This window comes from Mus pahari, chromosome 21 (genome assembly GCF_900095145.1).
Source record: "Mus pahari chromosome 21, PAHARI_EIJ_v1.1, whole genome shotgun sequence".
Classification (NCBI taxonomy): domain Eukaryota; kingdom Metazoa; phylum Chordata; class Mammalia; order Rodentia; family Muridae; genus Mus; species Mus pahari.
This window is the reverse complement of record NC_034610.1, coordinates 36972795-36994062: the sequence shown is the minus strand read 5'-3', so window position 1 is coordinate 36994062 and position 21268 is coordinate 36972795. Positions and strand designations below refer to the sequence as shown.

The 21268-nt window shown below is 45.3% G+C and overlaps 1 long non-coding RNA gene and 1 other non-coding gene across 2 annotated transcripts; both read left to right on the top strand.

Annotated features, from left to right (window-relative positions):
* Positions 1–10547: 10547 nt before the first annotated feature.
* On the top strand, positions 10548–17125 carry LOC110337844. The gene is made up of 3 exons (XR_002381276.1): positions 10548–11100; positions 11763–11871; positions 16714–17125. It is a non-coding gene; the product is annotated as an uncharacterized LOC110337844 (long non-coding RNA).
* Positions 11021–11103, top strand: Trnal-uaa. Its single transcript has one exon. It is a non-coding gene; the product is annotated as a tRNA-Leu (tRNA).
* Positions 17126–21268: the final 4143 nt, after the last annotated feature.

Sequence of the window (21268 nt, the reverse complement as noted above, 5' to 3'; positions counted from 1 at the left end):
AGTGACTTCTTTTGTGATTGGGTTACCTCACTAAGGATGATATCCTCCAAATACATCCATTTGCCCAAGAATTTCATAAATTCATTGTTTTTAATCGTGCCAAAGTTTCTATCCAGGCAGTTGGGATAGAAAAATCAACGGAGGTCTTTCCCATCTTTGCACCTTACAATGCCACTTGCCAGGCAGTATGTCCCCAGTGATATCATAGTGGCACAACTGTTTCAGGGGCATCCAACTGATTTCTGACTGATTCCGAGGTCCACTCCACAAGAGGGAGCTCCTGCCTGACACTGTGGATTTGGTCAAAGGCTCGCGATGGGGAGGGAGGTCATGGTCACTAGAAGTGAAACTGTCACTTTTGTTTTACTGAATTGACATGTGAAGCTACTTCCTACATACTTGTGTTTATAACTGTAGGCTAGTGCTGGCCTCAGCCTCGATCAAAGATGCTTTTATTTGCAGTGAGTAGTGGTCAATACCCAGTCAGGGCTGGTCAAGTTTCTGAAGAACTAGTAAGTGACTGTTGGGTGCTCAAGTCTTAAATGGGACATCTGTACCATCCCCCTGCAAAGTTCAGGGAATGTCCCAGAAGAAGGGAGGGAAATAATTAAGAACCAGACGGTCGGGGAAGGGCTATGAAATGCCAGGGCATTCATGAACTTGAAGCTGCCCGCAGAGATTGCCTGCATAGAGCTCGCTGAGGTCTGAGCTCTTCAACATCCAGTCACTGGTGGGGGGAGGGGCTCCAAGGGCTCAGTTCTGTCCGGGAGTCATAGAGGCAGTTAAGCTTTCTGCAGAGGAAGGCCCTGGGTTCAGTGATGTAGCCAGCCACAGGTGAGATACTGATGCTCCAGTGAATAAGCTCCACGGCCAGGTGTGTGACCAGTTAAACCCAGTGTGTGACGGAAAAAACAAAAGTAAACAAACAAACAAACAAAAGACTGAAAATGCGATGGAGACTTGAGGTGTGGATGAAGAGTATGGGCGTAGCTGTGAGGGTGACAGGGGAGGGGTGCGCGCGTGCGCGTGCGCTGTCAAAGAATAAATTAACTTAAAATGAAGAGACAATGAAAGTGGAAATCTGAGGCCTGCTCACTGACCAGCACACCAGGAAGGCCCTGCTGTGAGACAGAGCTTGGGAGAGATAATTTTAGTAAAAGTTAAATAGAGAAAACGCGGCAGAACTGCTTCATCCAGAAGTGATTCTTTTGAAATTCTCTTTTATTCCAACCATATGAAGAGCTTTTCAAAAAATTTGATGGGGTGGGGTGGGGCTAGAGTACAGATTGGCAATAGTGCGTGCTTAGAATTCTCCAGGCCTTAGATTCTATCCACAAACCGCACGTGTGCACGTGCGCGTGCGCACACACACACACACACACACACACACACACACACACTGTAAATTTTCTTCATTTACAGTTCACATTGTCTGTGAATTAAATAGCTCCCAGGCCACTCCTCATTGGCAGGGGAGGAGATGCAGGGAATCCTGACCTACACTTACTATGCCAGGAATGCAGCTGGAGTTTGAGGCACAGACAGACAGATCTTGGTGACAGGTGTCTCTCAAGCAGCCACCAGAAAATCGCCAGAAGGGGGAGGGCAATACAGGGAATGTCACCCCTCCCCCCCAGAGGAAAGGGAGTTATTTAGCCTCCACCGTGACAAACCCAGGAATGTTTGACTAGTTCATTCTTTGCCTTGCCCTGTGGTTTGCCCCGTGCAATGCAGCTTCAAATAGGCATAGCGACATGGTTTCTTCATAATCTTCAGCTACACTTTGCAATCTGTTGATGGGGGAAAAAAAAAAAGAAGCCTGCCGAACAAGAAATGTCACTTCGTGGTAAGGTGTCAGGACACGGACTTAGGAGAAGAAATTTAAATCTACCATTAGAGAAATTTAAAAAAAAACAACAACAACAACAAAAACAAAACCCTTTTCTATAAACCTCATTAAACAGATTCCCTGCATCAACCAATTTTTATTAATGTTTGAGTTATGCAACAAGTCCTCACTTCGGATGGGAAATGACAGTCTCCGCACTCACGGGTGCCTCTTGCTCTCCGCGAGCTGGGAACATGAAATGCAGGACTTGTGGCCTGTAAAGAACCCTTGAGAATAGGAGGCAAAACAACTTGGAATTAATTCCTTTGAGACAATCCAGTGGTATCAGTGAGTTAGTGTCTAAAATAAAACTAAAATAAGAGGATGAGTGTCACTGCCAAGACCTAGAAACCCAACCCTTGAGAGGCGGAGGCAGGAGGATTACTGTGAGTTTAAAGCCAACCTGGGATTTAAAGGCGGCAGAAAATATTTTTTTAAAAAAATAGCTGGGAGACAGAGATGTAACTCAGTGTGAAGGGTGTGGGGCTTGCCTGACAGGATTTGTCATGGACTAAACCACACACACACACACACACACACACACACACACTAGATCTTCCCAGGTTTGCCCCAGAAGATGAGATAAAGCCTAAAAGAGGGAAGCTAAAAGTAAAACAGACATCCCCTTGTTGGGGGGCACATCCAAGTATTGTTTTTTATAAATAAAGCAATTAAAGCAATAGAAGTGTAAAGGCCCTCCCAGGGTTGCGAGCAGCTACAGTATCAAAGCCTTTCTGCCCATCACCTCCTCACTGAATGGTTCTCTGATGGATGAAACAAGCAAAGAACAATGGTGCTGTTAATTCTATGTAGTCTATTGTTTCCTTATTTACCCTTCTTTTATTTGGAAGAAAAGAAAATGTTAAAGACATGCATTGTTCTCAAAGCTTTAAGCCACAAAGCCCAAGTACAGAGTAAATACTGTGGTTTACACCTCAAAGGAAAAGGTGTGGATCCCAGGTCTGCCTGGGCAGTGCCAGGGTATTATATTAGCAACTCCTGCTATATGTGCCTCAAAGTGTGAAGGGTGTGGGGCTTGCCTGACAGGATTTGTCATGGACTAAACCACACACACACACACACACACACACACACACACACTCCCTTTTGCAATAAATCACCAGATAGATTAAGGCAACAGAGGAAAAGAGGAAGAGGAAGGGACATTTATTGCCCCCCCCCCCCCAGTTTTTGGTAAAATCCCATATATCACATATCTTTGACAATAATGGGATGAGTTTGCCTCCTTGTGGACACGGTAGTCCTGGATGCTGCCTCTGTTCTTTCTTCTTTTTAAGTGAGTTGGTTCATTGCCTGGCTTTGTTGCTTTCTCAGGACGGTTTCTAAGCCCCAGTAGAGAGACTGACCGTGGAGGACCCCACCCTTCCTTAATTTGGATAACAGGAAACCAGCACACAGTCCCAGCATCGGGTAATATGCCTTTCATGATGTCAGCATAAGAAGGCAACTGGCACCCGAGCCACATGCGTTTTCTTCTGCTTGCAAACTGCGCTCACTTGGTGGACTGCTTGCCTACCTAACATACACAAAGGCCCAAATCCCCAGCATAAAACTGGACATGGTAATACAGGCCAGCACTTAAGAGGTAGATCAGAAGTTCAGGGTTGGGGTTGGGGATTTAGCTCAGTGGTAGAATGCTTGCCTAGCAATCTCAAGGCCCTGGGTTCGGTCCTCAGCTCTAAAAACAAAACAAAACAAAACAAGATAACTGGCAGAAGTTCAGGGTCATCCTTGGCTACATTCGAGAATTTAAGATCAACTTGGGCTACATTCGGCTTTCTCTCAAAACAACAACAGCAAAAAAAAAAAAAAAAAGCAAATAAAAAACAAAGAAACAATCAAAAGAACAGGGGCTGGAAAGATGACTCAGTAGTTAAACACACTTGCTACTCTTATAGAGGACCTGAGTTTAGTTCCCAGCCCCCACACGGGGTGGTGTGTGAAACTGTTACTTTGCTCAATGGACACAGTAGCAAGATGTCTTCTGTGTCCACATACCTCCAACCACACTTGGGTGTAGTTCTCGGACACAATCAGAAAAGTGTCTTTGTGCAGTGGCTGGTGCCTAATCCAGAAACTCACAACTGAGTGTCTGGGTCTAAAGTATGGAGAATAAATGACTAAGAAGTACTCAGTCACAAATGACACAGCTGTGTCATACCTCCCGTCCTCAAGACTCAGGAACTATCAAGGAAGAGGAGCAAAGAGTATGTGTGAGCCATTCCTTCTAGGCTCTGCCCCACAGTTACCTGGCAACAGCTAGGATGCCGGAGTCAGTATTAAAGGGGCTGCTTGCCCCTCCTCACTTTTACCCTCTCTGTCCCTTCTCTCTCCATTCCCATTACCCCCCCACACACACACACACACACCCCTGTCTCCCCGAGTATTTCTCTTTCTCTCTCTCTCTCTCTCTCTCTCTCTCTCTCTCTCTCTCTCTCTCTCTCTTTCCCTTTCTATCTCTACTCCCTCCTCAGCTCCCCTTCTTATGCCCTAAATAAACTCTATTCCACACTATACATGCCACGTGTGCTGATTTTAGACTTTTATTTATCAGCTGCCAGTTCTTCTGTTTACCCAGTCAGGGTCCGTCCTGAGCTGAGCCCAGACTGTCCTTCCTTAAGGACACTGTCAGAAGCACTGCCATTTTGGGGGCCTGTTTTGGGCCTAACATATTGCTGTGATATAACACTGGCCAGAAGCAACGTAGTGAAGAAACGGCTTGTGTGGTTTATAGGTCTCAATTAATCACCGAGTGAAGTCAGAGCAGGAACTCAAAGAAGGAACCTGGAGGCAGGCGTGGAAGCAGAAGCCATGGAGGAACCTGCTTACTGGCTTGTTCTCATGGCCAGGGGAGCTACCACCACCCACAGTAGGCTAAGCTCTCTCCCACATCAATCTTTTAACAAGAACCCCAGACACATTTGTCGACAGGGCAATCTGATAGAGGAATTTTCTCAAATGATGCTCTGTCTCCACAGATCACTCTAGCTCATGTCCAAATTGACAGAAGTTAATCAGCTTACAGGAGAACATTCTGTTAAATGAAATAAGTCAAACGTAGGAAGACAGATACACATTCTTTCTCTCATGTGCCGTCTCTAGACTTAAATCTCTCTCTCTCTTGGGTGGGCAACGGGGGCGTAGAAAAAGAATCATGAGAGAGAAGAAGAGGTTTAGGGGAGGAAAACAGAAGAAGAAAGGACAGTAAAATGCATCTAACATTAAACAGAAAGGGGAACTATTCAGGGCAAGGACGAGAGCCAGAAATGGAGAGTTGTGGGTCACAACATAAGGTCCATTGGGAAGAAGGATGAGAGGCCACACAAAATATAATGACACTTATATATAAAAATATAATGAAGTTCACTTGGCTTTGTATGCTAATTTTAACATCAATTTTAAAAATAAATTTAAAGCAAGAAACTGAGACACAGTGTGTGTGTGTGTGGTGTGTGTGTGTGTGATAAACACACAAAGCAGTAACTTATCCATTTATCATTTTTATTAATGTTGATTGCTGCAGGTAAATATGATGGATCGGTCATTGCTCCCCGGGAATACCACAAACGCAAGAATCACACGTTGCTTGGTAGCAGCTGCCCTGCCCTTGGCCATCAGAAACTCCCAGTGCTACATCCACTCCAGTGAAGTCTGCTTGACGTCACTGCAGGTTTTTCACTGGGCCCAGAGGAATAGCATAATCAGGTATTTACTGAAGAACCCCTGGGGGTGGGTTTAACAGTAGACTAGCATTGCATCAGAGCATTCACCTGGCTCCTGTGTTTAGCTGATCTTAATTAAGGGTTGTTCCTATTCTCAGTTGTAAACAAGGCCTGGTTCCTGCTATCTTTTTATGTATACATTTTCTTTGTTTTGTGTTAAGAACCAGTGTACCTTGGCAAATGTATTCGCCTAGCCTTCTTGTTTTTTTGTCTGTATTATAAGACTGGTGCTCGATTTGGCAAATTGCATCCAGATACAGCACTCCCTTGTGTTTGTATTTGTCATTCATTTCTTGCCGACCCTTGCTCAACCAGAACCCCATTTCCTGCAGATCAAGGACCCAACTGAGGTTTATCTGCAGCATCCCAGCCTCATTCTCCCTTATGGGACCATTACTTCATTGCTACCCTGATAGAAATACTGTTGTATGCAATATACCTACAGGAAATCACAGGCACCACAAAGCCTTAATTCTCCCTTCCTCTTGTCCCTTGTTCCCAGTAACCTTATATGTGGCATTGCTAAAACGCAGCCCTCACTTCAAAGGAAATAAGGGAATTTATTCTGGAGCCAAATCTGAATAGCCATAGCCCAGGAACCCAGATTTGCATTACTTTGAATATCATATTCAAAGTGCTAAGAATTTGCGAAGTTTTGTTTGTTTGTTTGTTTGTTTGTTTAATTAAAGAATAAAAGAAAGTCATAAATCAGATAATTTTCAAAGACATTGATAAGAATAACTGGTAAGTTGTTGCTACAAGCATGGATTCTTTATTTGCCTCAAATGATACTTGATGATTTAAAAAAATACATTTATTTTATGTGCATCAGTGTTTTGCCCACAAATATGTTTATGTGGAAGTGTCAAATTCCCTGGAACTGGAGTTACAGACAGTTGTGAGCTGCCATGTAGGTGCTGGGAATTGAACCCATGTCCTCTGGAAGAGCAGCTAGTACCACTGAGCCATCTTTCCAGCCCCTCTGACTAAGCTTCAATGGATATAGCTAGCAAAGTAGAAGCCATATTTAGGAAGCTTGGGAGGAAGAAGCAGAAAAAGCTCTGTAAATTAGAGGCCAGCCTGCTCTACATAGAGAGTTGCAGGTTAGCCTGACCTACATAGTGACACCCCAATTTAAGGGAGAAAAAAAAAAGGTTAGAAAGTACAAGTGGTCAATTCACTCATGAGTTTGAAAACAAATGAAAAAGGAAAGTTGAATATTAGGGACTCACCATGATTAACATTGCTAAATCTATCTGTGGATAAAGAGTGCCTGCCTACGAACGTGTATCAATGCTAGAGAAATGCATTGATGATCCACAGCCATGTAAGAAATAATGCAATCATAAACATACAATCACAAATGCTGGCTTTCTTTCACAGTTCTTGGGGGTTGGGGAACAGGGTCTTAGCTGGGTGATTCCCACTCAGGGTCACTTACCAGTTGCAGCCAAAGTTTTGGCTAGAGCCATGGCCATCTGAAGGTTGTACTGAGCTGGAGAAATCTATCCAAACTCACTCATGGAAACCTTGAGTTCTGGGGTGGAGGGTGGGAGGTGGGAGGTGGGAGGTGAGAGGTGGGAGGTAGGAGCTGGGGGCTTGCAGCTTCAGGTCCTCACTATGGGAGTCTCTACAGAGTTATTCATGACAGAGCAGCTGGCTTCCTTCACAGAGAATGATCTGAGAGCAAGCTACCAATGATTAGCTGGGTACATACTTCTATCTGCTTAATTCTATTATTTAGAAATGAGTCCATGCAGCCAGTTCAGGCTCACAGGGGATAGGAAGTAAGCCCTATCTATTGAAGGGGGGGGGGGTCAGCACATTCATAGACTGGGCATGACTGGACATGCCAGTGTACACCTCTCATCCTAACAATAGGGAGGCTGAGACAGGAGGATTAAGGGTAAGAGGCCAACCTGGGCTATGGAGTAAGACTGCCCAAAAAGCACTCAAGGGCATTTTTTATTTACAAGACAGGATTTCTTTGTGTAGCCCTGACTGTCCTAGAACTAGCTCTGTAGACCAAACTGCCCTTGAACTCAGAGATCCAACTGCCTTTGCCTCCCCATTGTGGGAATTAAAGGCATAAGCCACCACCTCCTGGGTAGGGGCAAAAACATTTTAAACCAATCTATACAGCATATCATAGCTTAACTAAACACATATGTATAGTGAAGATAATGTATCACGAAACTTTTCTTTAAGAATCATGCCCAAACCTGGCAGTCATTACATTATAAAATCTAGTTAATGTATGGGCTAACACTGTTGGCTATAGCAAGTGCCATTATGAAAGGGTTTCCATGTTTCCTTCAAACACTAAAGTGAGTATTTCTTATGCCTTGAGACTGTTAGCCTCACTTGAACACCCTTTCCCTGTGCTTGGAAAATTTCTCACACTTGAGGACACCATCCTAAAACAAACACTAGAACTTTTGCTTCCTGGACTCCCTTGCAGCTAGTTACTAGGGCTAAGACTTTTGTTCTCACTGGAGATGTAAATATGGAAAGCAGCGTCTTCCCCCAGAACCAGATTCCCAGTGAAGATGGAAGACATATCTCCCATGATGGATTCTGGCTTTCTGCATCTGAGTGGTGCTGTCCCCTGGGCTGCTGTATATAATAATCATATAATACTCTCAGTGCTTCATCACAATGCTCCGAGATTGTCAGCCTCAGGAATGCTTCACTTCAGCATACAAACTTAATTAAGCATTGCCAAACAACAGTGATTTTATTATGTCCACAGATATTGAAAATCAAGAGTTAAAAAAAAAAAATGTACAGGGGCTGGAGAGACAGCTCGGAGGTAAAAAGTACTAGCTGCTCTTCTGGAGATGCTGAGTTCAATTCCCAGCAACCACACAGTGGTTCATAACCAATCTGTTGCCTTCTTCTGGCATGTAGGCAGAACACTACACATAGTAAATAAATGCATCTGTTTGTTTTTTTTTTTTTTTTTTTTTTTTTTAATGTATAGTGAGGCCAGGAGGGTTTCTTTTCTGTGGTCTCTGGGCACTTAGAGGATTTAGTGGCTGCGGATGAGGGGTTGTCACTTGAGGATCTGGGACTGGAATCTGAAGACTTAAACACAGTCATTAGCAGCAGCTGATGGGTTGAAGGCTGCTGGCTAAATAACTGCAGGTAGCTCCATGGGCTCCTCATATCACAGAAGAACATTATATGGGGTGTGAATGACTGTTATGATCTGCTCCATCGATGATTGACATCTCTTCCCAAGTAATCCAGTAATCCAAGTAATCCAGGTTTACTTGCAACTCTGATTAAAAACTAACTCGTGGGGCTGGTGAGATGGCTCAGTGGTTAAGAGCATCCGACTGCTCTTCCGAAGGTCCAGAGTTCAAATCCCAGCAACCACAGGGTGGCTCACAACCATCCGTAACAAGATCTGACTCCCTCTTCTGGAGTGTCTGAAGACAGCTACAGTGTATTTACATTAAAAAAAAAAAAAAAAAAAACCTAACTCGTGTTCCAGACCCATCCCTGAGGCCAGAAAACAGAAATGCAATCTAGAGCACCAGAAAGAATATTTCTGAGAGGAGCCCTTGGGTGCAAAGCTGGGTTGGTAGAGAAGCTCTACGCACAGGCAACAGCAGCGGTGCAGTCAGGGGGGCGGCGACAGCAGTGGTGCAGGCAGGGGGCTTCCTCTAGTTGAGCAAGTCTGCAAGAGATCTCTATGGCCTCATTCAAAATGAGGATAGGAATACCTACATTACAGTTATTAAGAAAATTAACTGAGCCCCTGAGAAGTGGTGCTCATTCTAATCCTTTAATCCTGACATTTGGAAGGCAGAGACAGGTAGGTCTCTGAATTGAAGGACAGTCTGGTCTATATAGAGAGTTCCAGGACAGCCAGAGCTACATAGTGAGACCCTGTCTCAAAAAAAAAAAAATCAAGCTAGATAAAACTGTGTTGTGTGTAGGGAGCTTAGAGCAATTCTTGTGGGATAGAGAGCACATGTTCTCATTAGCATTTAGCAGCCATTTCGCGCAGCTCAAGGCCTCTGATCACCTGGTAAAGTAACGTGGTTATATTCCACAGGCTGGCTGCCTCCAGATTCTAGCAGAGTGTCCGCACAGAGGACAAGGCCTGGGGACCTAGGCTCTCCGGTGTACTTCTCTGAGTGCTTATCCTTGATGCCCTAAAGGTGCTATTGAGGTACATGCTCACTGGAGTTCCCGCCACTGGGCGGTAGACAGGAGCTGTCTGGATGCCACCTTAGAGGCCCTTCTTAAGACATTACCAGGACTCAAGAGAACCAAAAGCTAGGTGTTCCCTGGGGGGCCACAGGAGCTGTGAGAGATGGCAGAGCAGTTGGATCACGACAGTGAAACCGAGAAAATGGTTGAGGGAGCCACCGGGAGGTCTGAAACAGTGGGGCACTGAGTGAAACAGTGCTGAACTAGGTCCACAAAGACTGAAGCCCCCGGACCTGTACAAACCAAACATGGGGGGTGGGCTGGGGGAGGGGGACAAGGTGGGACAGCCAGAGCAAGGCTCAGCCACCAGCTCCCTGCATGCAGCTGCAGAAACACCCAGCCTGGACCCTGGGGTAGAGCCAAGGTTTTGAGGGGCAGCCGAAGTAATGCAAATAAACCGCTGTCCCCTAAATCGCCTTTTGTTGGTGGGTGTTTTGTCCCAACAACAAAAAGGGGAGGTAAAACAGGAAACAAGTTAAAGCAAGGGGTCGCCTTCTAGGGGAGCTATAGGGGTGGCAGGAACCCGGGAGGTCTTGACCCTGCATTTGAAGCTGTGCAAAGGGGACAGTGTCTACCCAACCAGGGAGGGGCTGGAGGATTGGGCCACACTGCCCTGACCACACAGGTTTCTCCGGAACCTCCTCTTTCTCCGGAACCTCCTCTTTCTCTGGAACCTCCTCTTTCTCCCGAACCTCCTTCCGGCATGTCTTACCACACTGGCGAGGGAGGAAAGCAGCGCACAGGTACCGGGCCCCGGGAAGCCATTCGATTTAGAAGAAATACGCTGATGGTTGCCCTGCGGACCCCTGCCCACACCGCCCGAGGGACTCCTTCCCACGTCCGCTCCGGAGCCCAGAAGTTAGCTGCGGAGTTTGTTTGTCGCGCCCGCGCACCTAGAGTGTGCAAGGAGAGCCGGCGCCCGCCCGCCCGCCCGCCCGAGCTCTGCCCCGTTCTCTGCTCCTGCAGTTCCGCCGCCGCCGCCGAGAGCTCGGGGCGACAGCGAGCGGCTGCGGCGGCGCGAAACCCCGGCGGCAGCCGCCGAGTCTCTGTAGCCGGGCCGGGAAAGCCGGGAGCGGCCCGCGCAGAAGCATCCTTGAGTAACCGGGGAAATGAGGACGCTAGCGTGAGCTTTGTAGGAACAACAAAGGCAAGAAAAGGCGTCTGCACCAGGATGGCCGAGTGGTTAAGGCGTTGGACTTAAGATCCAATGGACATATGTCTGCGTGGGTTCGAACCCCACTCCTGGTAGAGTTGCTGTTTTGTTTCTTGCCGCGGCCTGTCAGGTTTTCTTTTAGGTCCAGAGTCTTGAAAATTTAAAAGTCTCATTTCAGTTGGAAGAAATGTTCTTTAATCCTTAATAGGGCGCTGCTACAAGCCAGCCTAATTTCCCGTAGTAAAGGGACCGTGTCTCCAGGAACCGACCTGGTATTGGCCACCTTTTTGCAAAAGTACTTCTGCACAGAATAAAAAACCAAGTCCGCTTCTGCCTTTCTCTTCCTCTGTCCGCTCCCCGCTCCCTTCTTTTTCCTTTTCTTTTCTTTCCCTTTCTTCTCTTCTCTTCCTTTTCCTTTATTTTGTTTTCTTTCTTTCCTTTCCTTTCTTTTCATTTCTTTTCCCCCTCCAAAGTTTAACGTGTTCACATGCAGTCTTTCAAAAATGTACCATTTGACCATAAAGACCCAGAATTTGAAATATTTTCGATTTTTTTTCTTCTCCAATTTTCTTCAAAAAGTGTTTTTAATCAAAGCAGCCTAAGATTTTAAACAGATTTTGTAGGTGTGGCTCAAGGAACTCCCCAGCCTTTTGAATGAGTTGAGACACTGATTAAATAATCCCCTCTCTACAATCATAAAACCTCAAAAACTTTGGTTATTAGCATTGATCATTTATTTTCACGTGTTCCTCAGGTTCATTCAGTTGTCTGGAGTCGTAGAAAAATATTTTTCAAAAAACTCCCAACTCTGTGGGAAATGGTATCAGTATATTTAAATTGTGACACCTACTGGAAAACTTGAGGTAAGTTTATTTGTTTGAATAAACTTTTTTTTTTTTTAATAACTGTCTTAAGGAGATGTCAGTTACAGACAGGAAGTTGACTTTTCCTCTTCCTTTAAATCTATTTTTTTTAAATCTTCCATTAAGCAGAATAACTCATCACTGAAATAATTTTCATGAGCATTGTTTTAACTGTATGATGAAACCCTTCTTTGGCATCAATGGTCTTTGTTTCAGTTAAGCATTAGGGGGATATGTGTACGTATGTTTGCATGTATGATTGTTTGCATGAGCCATCAGTGTTAAAACAGGCATCATGGTCAGCTGGAAGACTCCACACGAGAAGTGTTCTCAGTCCTCCTGCATGGGTGCCTGCTGCCTGGCCAGGAGGAAGCTATGGGTGCTCTGGAACTGGAGCTGGTTTATAATCTGCCACACGTGGGCTCCAGGAACCAAACCCAGGTCCTCTGTAAGAGCAGTAAGTGCTCTTAGCTGCTGAGCCACCTCCTCAGCTCCATCCAGGCTGCTGTTCATCTTTAAGTAGAGTTTCAATTAGTCAATAAATACATCAAATGCATGCTGTGTACTTCAGGCATGTGCTAATGATTCAAAGGAAGTAAAATCTAATGCCTCGGGTTCTTAAAACTTTATTAGTGGTCGGGCGGTGGTGGCGCACGCCTTTAATCCCAGCACTCAGGAGGCAGAGGCAGGCGGATTTCTGAGTTCAAGGTCAGCCTGGTCTACAACGTGAGTTCCAGGACAGCCAGGGCTACACAGAGAAACCCTGTCTCGAAAAACAAAAACAAAACAAAAAAACCTTTATTAGTATATTCATAGCACAAAATGATGTATTTCATAATGACATTTTCAAATCTGGGTGTCCTGTGGTTTGCTTGTATGCATTCCTGTTGCTCTGTATTGCTCGACCCACCCTTGCGCCCGATTCCTTTTCTCTTCCCATCTAAGGTCAAGGTTTAAAGATATCCATTTCCAAAGCAGATTCCACAGGAGAGAGAATCTGTGATCTATATCTTTCTGAACTGTCTTGTTTCAGTTAACATGATCTCCAGTTTCATCTTTCTTCTGAAAATGGCATAACTTTGTTCTGAGATATGGCAGAACAAAAAAACCCATTGTGCAAGTACACTGAGTTTCTCTATTCACTCAGCCACTGTTCAGTGCCGGGGCTGACCTCTTTCCTTGGCAGCCGGGGAATGCAGCTTTAAACATGTCTGCACATGTGTCTGTGCACATGGATCTTTGAGGTTGCTATCTTAGGTTTCTTTGGTAAACACCCAGGAGTAGTATACTATATGGTAGGTCTATTTTTAGGGGTGCGTGTGTGTGTGTGTGTGTGTGTGTGTGTATTTGAGACACAGTCTCTATGTAGTCCTGGATAGACTGGAATTCACTATATAGACCATTCTAGCCTTGAACTCACAGAGATCTTCCTACATCTGCCTCCCAAGTGCTAAGATTAAAGACATGGGTCACTATGCACAGCTTTTGGAAAGAGGTTTTTTTATTATTATTATTGATTTTGTTTTGTTTCGTTGGTTTGGGGTTTTGTTTTATTCTGTTTTTGTTTGTTTGTTTGGTTTGGTTTGGTTTGGGTTTTTGTGTGTGTGTGTGATTTCTTAATGGTAGCCTTTCTGACTAAGATGAAATGGAATCTCAAGATAGTTTAGTAGTAAGGATGACACCAAAGGAGGCAGAGAGCATGCATCTATTCATATCTGCACAATTAGGCACAAGACTATTGTGAACCAATCTGGCTTAAGTTTAATTTCCATGAGCATAAATGCCAGAGCTTCTAGACCCTCTGTCAGAGGACCTGGAATGGAGTGATGGCTGTTTCACCATTTAAACGAATGATACAAATGAATGCCTTTAATTAAGTGCATGTGCTTTTAATTAAACACTTGGGAGGCAAAGGCAGGTGACTCTCTGACAGTATGAGACAAGCCTGGTCTACATAACACATTTTAGGCCAGCTAGGGCTAGATAATGAAGCCCCGGTGGAAGGAAGGAAGGAAGGAAGGAAGGAAGGAAGGAAGGAAGGAAGGAAGGAAGGAAGGAAGGAAGGAAAGAAGGACATAGTTAAAACTGAATCCTAGGCGATAGGTGTCAGTATTGCACGCAGACTAAAGTCCTCATAGGGGCGTATGAAGTGGCCTGCCGGTGTGAGCAGACTGCCCCGACAGTAATGGTCTTGGCACACGGGAAGTGAGTCAGTCAGGAGCTGCACTGTCAGCCCTCTCAGTCCAGGGCCGGCCCTGGGTACTCACCGGTGTGAACTGGGACCTAAGCCTAACAGAGCGAGCGCCTCTAGAATGTTACGGGCACTCGCTCTCTCCGCACACCGAATAAATGAATGGCCTCCAAATCCCCTGGACATAGTTGACCCCTGATTCTGTTCGTTGTATCCTCAATCGTAGAAATGTGCCACAAATACATTTTAATCAGGTTTAGTAGACACACACTCAGACACACAAATGACTGCTGTATTAAGAAACACAGGGAGGGGCTGGAGAGATGGCTCAGTGGTCAAGAGCACCAGCTGTTTGAGGACCTAGGTTCAATTCCCAGCTGCTCACGACTGTCTACAACTCTAGTTCCAAGGGATCTGGCGCCTTCATACATATTCACATGTACGCAAAATACCAATGCACATAAAAAAAAATCCTGGGCCTAGTGGAAGTCTATAATCCCAGCACTCAGGAGCCTGAGTTACATACATAGTAGATTCCAGGCCAGTCAGGCTGCAGTAATGCCTGTCTCAAACAAGGAAAGTAAGACAGCTACAGCCACAGCCACAGCCACAGCCACAGCCACAGCCACAGCCACAGCCACAGCAACAGCTATAGCTACAGCCACAGCAACAGCTATAGCTACAGCCACAGCCACAGCAACAGCTATAGCTACAGCCACAGCAACAGCTATAGCTACAGCCACAGCCACAGCCACAGCCACAGCCACAGCCACAGCAACAGCTATAGCTATAGCTACAGCAACATCAGCTATAGAAAGAGTTGATTTTTGCCTCTTGGGGCTGGAGAGATGGCTCAGTGGTTAAGAGTTAGTTCTTCTAGAAGACACAGGTTCAATTCCCAGCACTCACTTGGTGGCTCACAACTGACACTCAAGTGTGTGTACCTGCATGCAGATACACACACCCATGCTATTAAAAATAGTAAAAACGGGGGGGGGGACCTGGAGAGATGGCTCAGGGGTTAAGAGCACTGACTGCTCTTCCGAAGGTCCTGAATGAGATCGGATGCCCTCTTCTGGTGTCTCTGAAGACAGCCACAGTGTACTTAAGATATAATAATAAATCAATCTTTAGGCCAGAGCCTGTGGGGATGACCAGAGCAAGCAGAGGTCCTGAACTCAAATTCCCAGCAACCACATGATGGCTCACAACCACATGTGTACTCATATACATTAAAAATGAATAAATAAATAAATAAATCTTTACAAAAAAAAAAATAGTAAGAACAATTTTGTAAAAAAAAAAAAAAGTATATTTGTCTGAGTTCTCCAGTCTCCCTCCTACGTAAGTACACAGAAGTAGGCATGCTTGTAAAATCCGTAATTAGTACACATCCCATATGGCCACACAGACGTGTGATTAGCAAACACATAGCACAAGAGAATTTTGGAGAAGCAGGTATTTTTTTGTTCGGTGTTTGTTGGTTGCTTGACTGGTTGGCTTTAAACAGGGTCTCGCTATTTAGCCCAGGATGGACTCAGACTCACTATATAGTCCATGCTGGTCTTGAACTCAAGGCATTCCTGTCCCCTGCTCCAGAACTGTGAAAGAACTGGATTCAGCACAGGACACAAAACCAAGTGGTGCTCAGCACAAAGAAGATTGATTTGCCCCTAGGGCCAAAGGGCAGGGAATAAAAGACAAAGATAGGAGATGGAGGATGAGGGGAGGGAAAAGGAGAGGGGAGAAGGAGAAAAAGGGCAAGGGAATATTTGCCCAGAGGAACAAAAGACTGTCTCTAGGGCTGGAGAGATGGCTCAGTGGTTAAGAGCACCAACTGCCCTTCCAATGGTCCTGAGTTCAAATCCCAGCAACCACATGGTGACTCATAACGGTCTATAATTGACATCCTCTTCTGGAGTGTCTGAAGACAGTTGTAGAGTACTTACATATAATAAATAAATAAATTTAAAAAAAAAAAAAAAAAAAGACTGCCTCTAGATAGAGAGGAGACAGGCCATGGCCCATAGGCAAATGTCCTTTATAAAGGGGAAAGGGGGATCCTGTGTTAGGATGAACTGGTTTGTTTTGATTGGGCATGGACATCAGTACTTTGACAGCTGGACCTTGGTGATCAGCCTGAGGAGGAGGAAGTGAACAAATAAAACCTTGAAGGCTAGCTTCAGGAATGTAATCTAACGGTTTTAGCAAGAGGGGAGAAGAAGGGTGGCAGGCAAACCTGTGGGTGCTGTGTTTGCCATGCTCAGGCCCGTTAGATCCTTCGCTGAGATCCTGGCCCTGCTGCTCCAGGTCCAGCTCAGCTCCTTTTAACCACAGACCGCAGATCCACTCCTCACTAGAGGGGGCCTCGGAGTCATCCCCCTTAGCCACGCGCTTGAGCTTCTCCAGCTCTCTGTGGTCTCTCCTATGAGATCTTTATAACAATTGATTCAGAGGGGCCGATGTGATGCAGCTGTAACGAGGGCGTGGCCTATAGAGATGGCCAACAGATTAAAGTACCCCTGCGCTAGCAGGGTTTATGAATCAGTTTTTATACAATGACAAGGTTGCTTGAGAAATCTATGCAGTGTATCTTGTATTTTCATAAAATTTCAGAACAATAAAAAACAAAAACAAAAAAAAAAGTTCAGGCTGGAGAGATGGTTCAGCAGTTAAGAGCACTGACTGCTCTTCTAGAGGTCCTGAGTTCAAATCCCAGCAACCACATGGTGGTTCACAACCATCTGTAATGAGATCTGATGCCCTCTTCTGGTGCATCTGAAGACAGCTACAGTGTACTTATTTATAATAATAAATAAATCTTTTTTAAAAAAGATTTCATTTCAAAAACAGGAATTTTAGAGGAAGGCATAGATTGCATTTTTCTGATTTATTTATTGAATTTCTTGTTTCACTTAACAGTCTTTAAATGCCTAGTTTTCCAGTGGCCTTCTTCAAAGGCAGAATTTTGTAATGTCTTGGGTTTTTTTTTTTTTTTTTTTATAAAGTAATGTTTTGAAATCTAACTTGAAAAGAAAAGAAAAATAAACTCGGAGTTTTCAAGTACACAGTGAGTGAGTTTATTGTTTTTCCCCTGGGTATCACACACCCACTGGTTAGTCACAAATAGCTATATTAAGATTGTTGTCCACATTTTTTAAACACTAGCAATTCTGACCCACCCAGTTCGGTTACTTAAAATGTAACCTGACCTTAATATTTTTTATTCTACCTAAGAAAAATTAAGAAATCTATACCATTGGGAAGATGTAAAAACTATTACATAATATTCTGCTTCCGAGTGCTTCCGAGTGTGGCGAGGTGACTTTATGTGTGACCTCCCATTGATGTCCATTACTATACAGGCTTTCTGTTTTTTACTGTGACTAGGTGTCATGCTTAATCTCATTGGTACGCGACAAAGAACCACCTGAAAAAGGGTCATCTCTTAGCCTGAAATAACAAGTGTAAGTGTCCATGATTTACTGAAGAACCATACCCCGGACTCAAACAGTATGTAAATGTAAAGAGTGTTTATTCTGCAAAAGTCCAGCATGCTGGGGTCTCCCATTACCAAGAGAGAGAGACAAGCAAACGAGCTTGCAGGCTCGATTTAAAACATGTCTCTATCTCACTCCATCTCTAAGGGCATTCCATTACCAGGGCGTGGGAGCTGGAACTTGTCACCGAGGAAGTCCAGGGTAGGTGGCCTTATCTTACTCCATCTCTAGGGACAGTCCATTACCGGGGCGTTAGGGGCTGGAACCTGTTACCAGGGAGGTCTGGAAACTTGTTGACCCATTGTCCTTGCTCTAGGCTGGGTGGCTGGGTGGCTGGGCACCTTCTAGTTTCTGACTAGCTGCCTGAAGCCTGAGGGTTTTTTTCTTTTAACTCATGTGCCTGGACTTGCCCAGTTCTTAGGCCTAGTCTCCTAGACTGCCAACTTGAAGCCTGTCATGGAGTCAGACTGTCCTTCTCAACAAGTAAATGTTAAGGAGGCCCCATGGGCCCAAAGGCCCTCGGTATTCCATGGAACTGAAGCAACTCGTCAATTTCCTTGACTGGGATTTGTAGTCTTCTGTGTGGAATCCTTGGGCCAAAGTAAATTGCTAACCCGAAGGACTTTCCTTGTCCTGGAGAAGAATGAAGGGCGGGGCCTGGGCGCCAAGACACCCCCCTTTCCCCTATCCCCCAACCCCCTTGCTCTCTACATCAGCCCCGCTTGCTCTGGTCAACTCTGCTCTCTCCGAGCCAAGACTTATTTATTATTATATGTAAGTACACTGTAAGAGTACTGACTGCTTTTCCGAAGGTCCTGAGTTCAAATCCCAGCAACCACATGGTGGCTCACAACCACCAGTAATGAGATCTGATGCTTTCTTCTGGTGCGTCTGAAGGCAGCCGGTTTAATGGCTGTTGTCAGATTGGAGGCTTGTCTCACTTTTAAGGGCAACACGTGGTTAATCTGGCTGCGACAGAGTTACCAGTCCCTTCCGTTTCTTAATGACATATGAGCAACTCCTCCTCTTCCTCTCCTTCCACCTCCAGCTGCTCCTCCACTTTGCCACCCTCCTTCTCATGTCCTCCCCTGAATCTTTCCCCCAACCCCTCCCCCCATGAGGTCTCGCTGATCTTAGTTGATCTCAGACTCCTGCAGCTAAAAGAAGACCTTGAACTTCTGATGTTCCTGTCTCCACCTTCCAAGTACTAGGTTACAGCTCATATCACCTCGCTCATTTTATGGGATTCTGGGAATCAGCCCAAGGTCTTATGCACGCTACAGAGAACGTGCTGTCAATTTAGCTAAAGCCCCACCTCCACAGACGGCCATTTTTAACAGTGTCTTGAGCTTTTATCTACAGGTCCTACTGACTTGTCAAGCATGTTCCTCTCTGAGAGCAAATTGTGTCTTAAGTATTATTATGAAAGTAAACTACTTGTAAGTAGAATATTGATATCCCAAATACCGATCCCGGGAAAGCTTTTTAGTTCAAGGGAAGTTTAGAAATGTTTTGTTGGTGTTTTCTTTTTCTGATACCTTTGTATGATTAGGTGTGTGTTGGGGGAATGGGTGTGTGTGTGTGTGTGTGTGTGTGTGTGTGTGTGTGTGTGTGTTTGCATTTGAGACAGGATCCCTCAGACTCATGGTTCTCCTGCCCCAGCCTCCTGAGTGCCAGGACTGTAAAGAGTGTTGTACCACACCCAGCTTTTAATACCTTTAATCTAGGCTCCCTGAAGTTTAGAGAGGTGATGAACGCCACTTGAGACAAAATCTGCCCACCTGATAAAGTCTCTTCGGTAGACAAAAGGAAGAAGAGGAGGAGCAGGGGGAGGAGGGGGAGCAGCAGGAACAGCTGTATACAAAACCTCTCCTTAAGCAAGCTCTGAGCCGGCCCTTGTCTGATTTCATAGCGCTGCGCCCACAGATCACATTCTTGAGGCTGTGGTTGTATGGAAAGGGCAAGTACAGAGGAAGAGGGAAGATTCTTTCTAAATAAAGGGAGATTTGAGTGGACAAGCAGAGAGCAGGCTCCTCACAGAGGCATCTGAACTTGAGGGGGGGGGGGGGGGGCAGTCCTCCAGAGGGAACTTGGAGTTGAACATCCGCGAAGTAACAGAGAGGGTTCTGTAGGGACAAGGGCGAGCTGGCAGGCGCTCAGAAAAGTCTGACGCTGGGAGACTGCCTCTTCTGACTAGTTCTCCGGGATCCGTGGCTGGGGGTTCAGCCTGCCTACCACCTCTGGACAACGTGGCTGGTGAAGTGCCTCCTGAGATGAGCATGCTTTCACGGAATTCAGACAAGCCCACCAGTTCTCCACAAAACCTCCCTTACAAAAGTAGCATCTTTGTTCCCTGCCACCACCAAACAGATCTAGACGTTTTGCTCTCCTCCCCACCCCCACCCCCCAATTATTTAGAAAATAACAATGACCAGACTGTTGGCTGACTCTGCCTCTTCCGTCTACCATCCTTTTCTTCGATAGAAATCTAAGCACTGTGTTTAAACACCAAGCCAAGGAAGAAGGCCGTGTTGCCCCACTTTTTTTCTTTTTTGCTCCCAGCAGACATGAAAATAGGTCCTGGTGAGTGACCAAGCAGGAGAAGGGTTGCTGAACAGCTTCCAGGGGAAGCCTAGAAAGACTTTGTGCGCATGCTCTGTGCTTGTTCCTCATAAATATGATGGCTGCTGGTTTAACATCAATTACACCACGAAGATAGAAGACACAGGGAAAATGAGTTAGGAAAAGCATCTTCCTAAATCTTACTAAACCACAGCGCCACTCAGCCCCAGCAGTCCTAGCCTTGTGTCTCTAGCTGCATATGTAGCAGAAGATGGCCTAATTGGCCATCACTGGGAATAGAGGCCCCTTGGTCTTCCAAACTTTATATGACCCAGCACAAGGCAAGGCCTGGGCCAAGTAGTGGGAGTGGGTGGGTAGGGGAACAGAGGTGGGGGGGAGGGGTATAGGAAACTTTCGGAATAGCATTTGAAATATAAATAAAGAAAATAAAAAATAAAATAAAATAAAATAAAGTCTTAGGAGATTCTTCGCTTGCGGCTGTTGCTAGCTCTACCTGGTGGGAATAAGGATTAGTATAAATTTTAGTATTACTAGAAGTAATCCAAAAACTCACGACCTGTGGCCCATGCTAAGACATAAGCTGTTCCCTGTCCCACCCTGGACCCTGTGATCTCAACGCTGGACCTTGTGCATGCTAAACACTCTATCACTGAACTACATCCATCTCTTTGTCTTTTTTTTTTTTTTTTAAATCATGTGCCCTCTCAATTCTACTCTGAAATTGACATGCAATTTAAGGGCACTATCAGATCTTCAATCCAACTACCTGAATATCGACCTTGAAAAAATTGTATCAGACTGAAAACACAGCCAACAGTATCAGCATTAAGGCATCAGGCAAAAGAGACAACAGCCTGGGTATGTGTCTGTCTGAAAGTTTCTGAGAACACTACAGGGACAAAAAGTGCAGGATATGGTCCCAATAGTGCAGCCCTGTCCTGGGATTTCCTATTCTCTGCTTTCCTCAAAGATTAAATAAATATGCAGGCGAGAGGCTAGAAAGACAGGATAAGAGTTGTCAGCTCACGCCTTTAATCCCAGCACTTGGGAGGCAGAGGCAGGTGAATTTCTGAGTTCGAGGCCAGCCTGGTCTACAGAGTGAGTCCAGGACAGCCAGGACTAC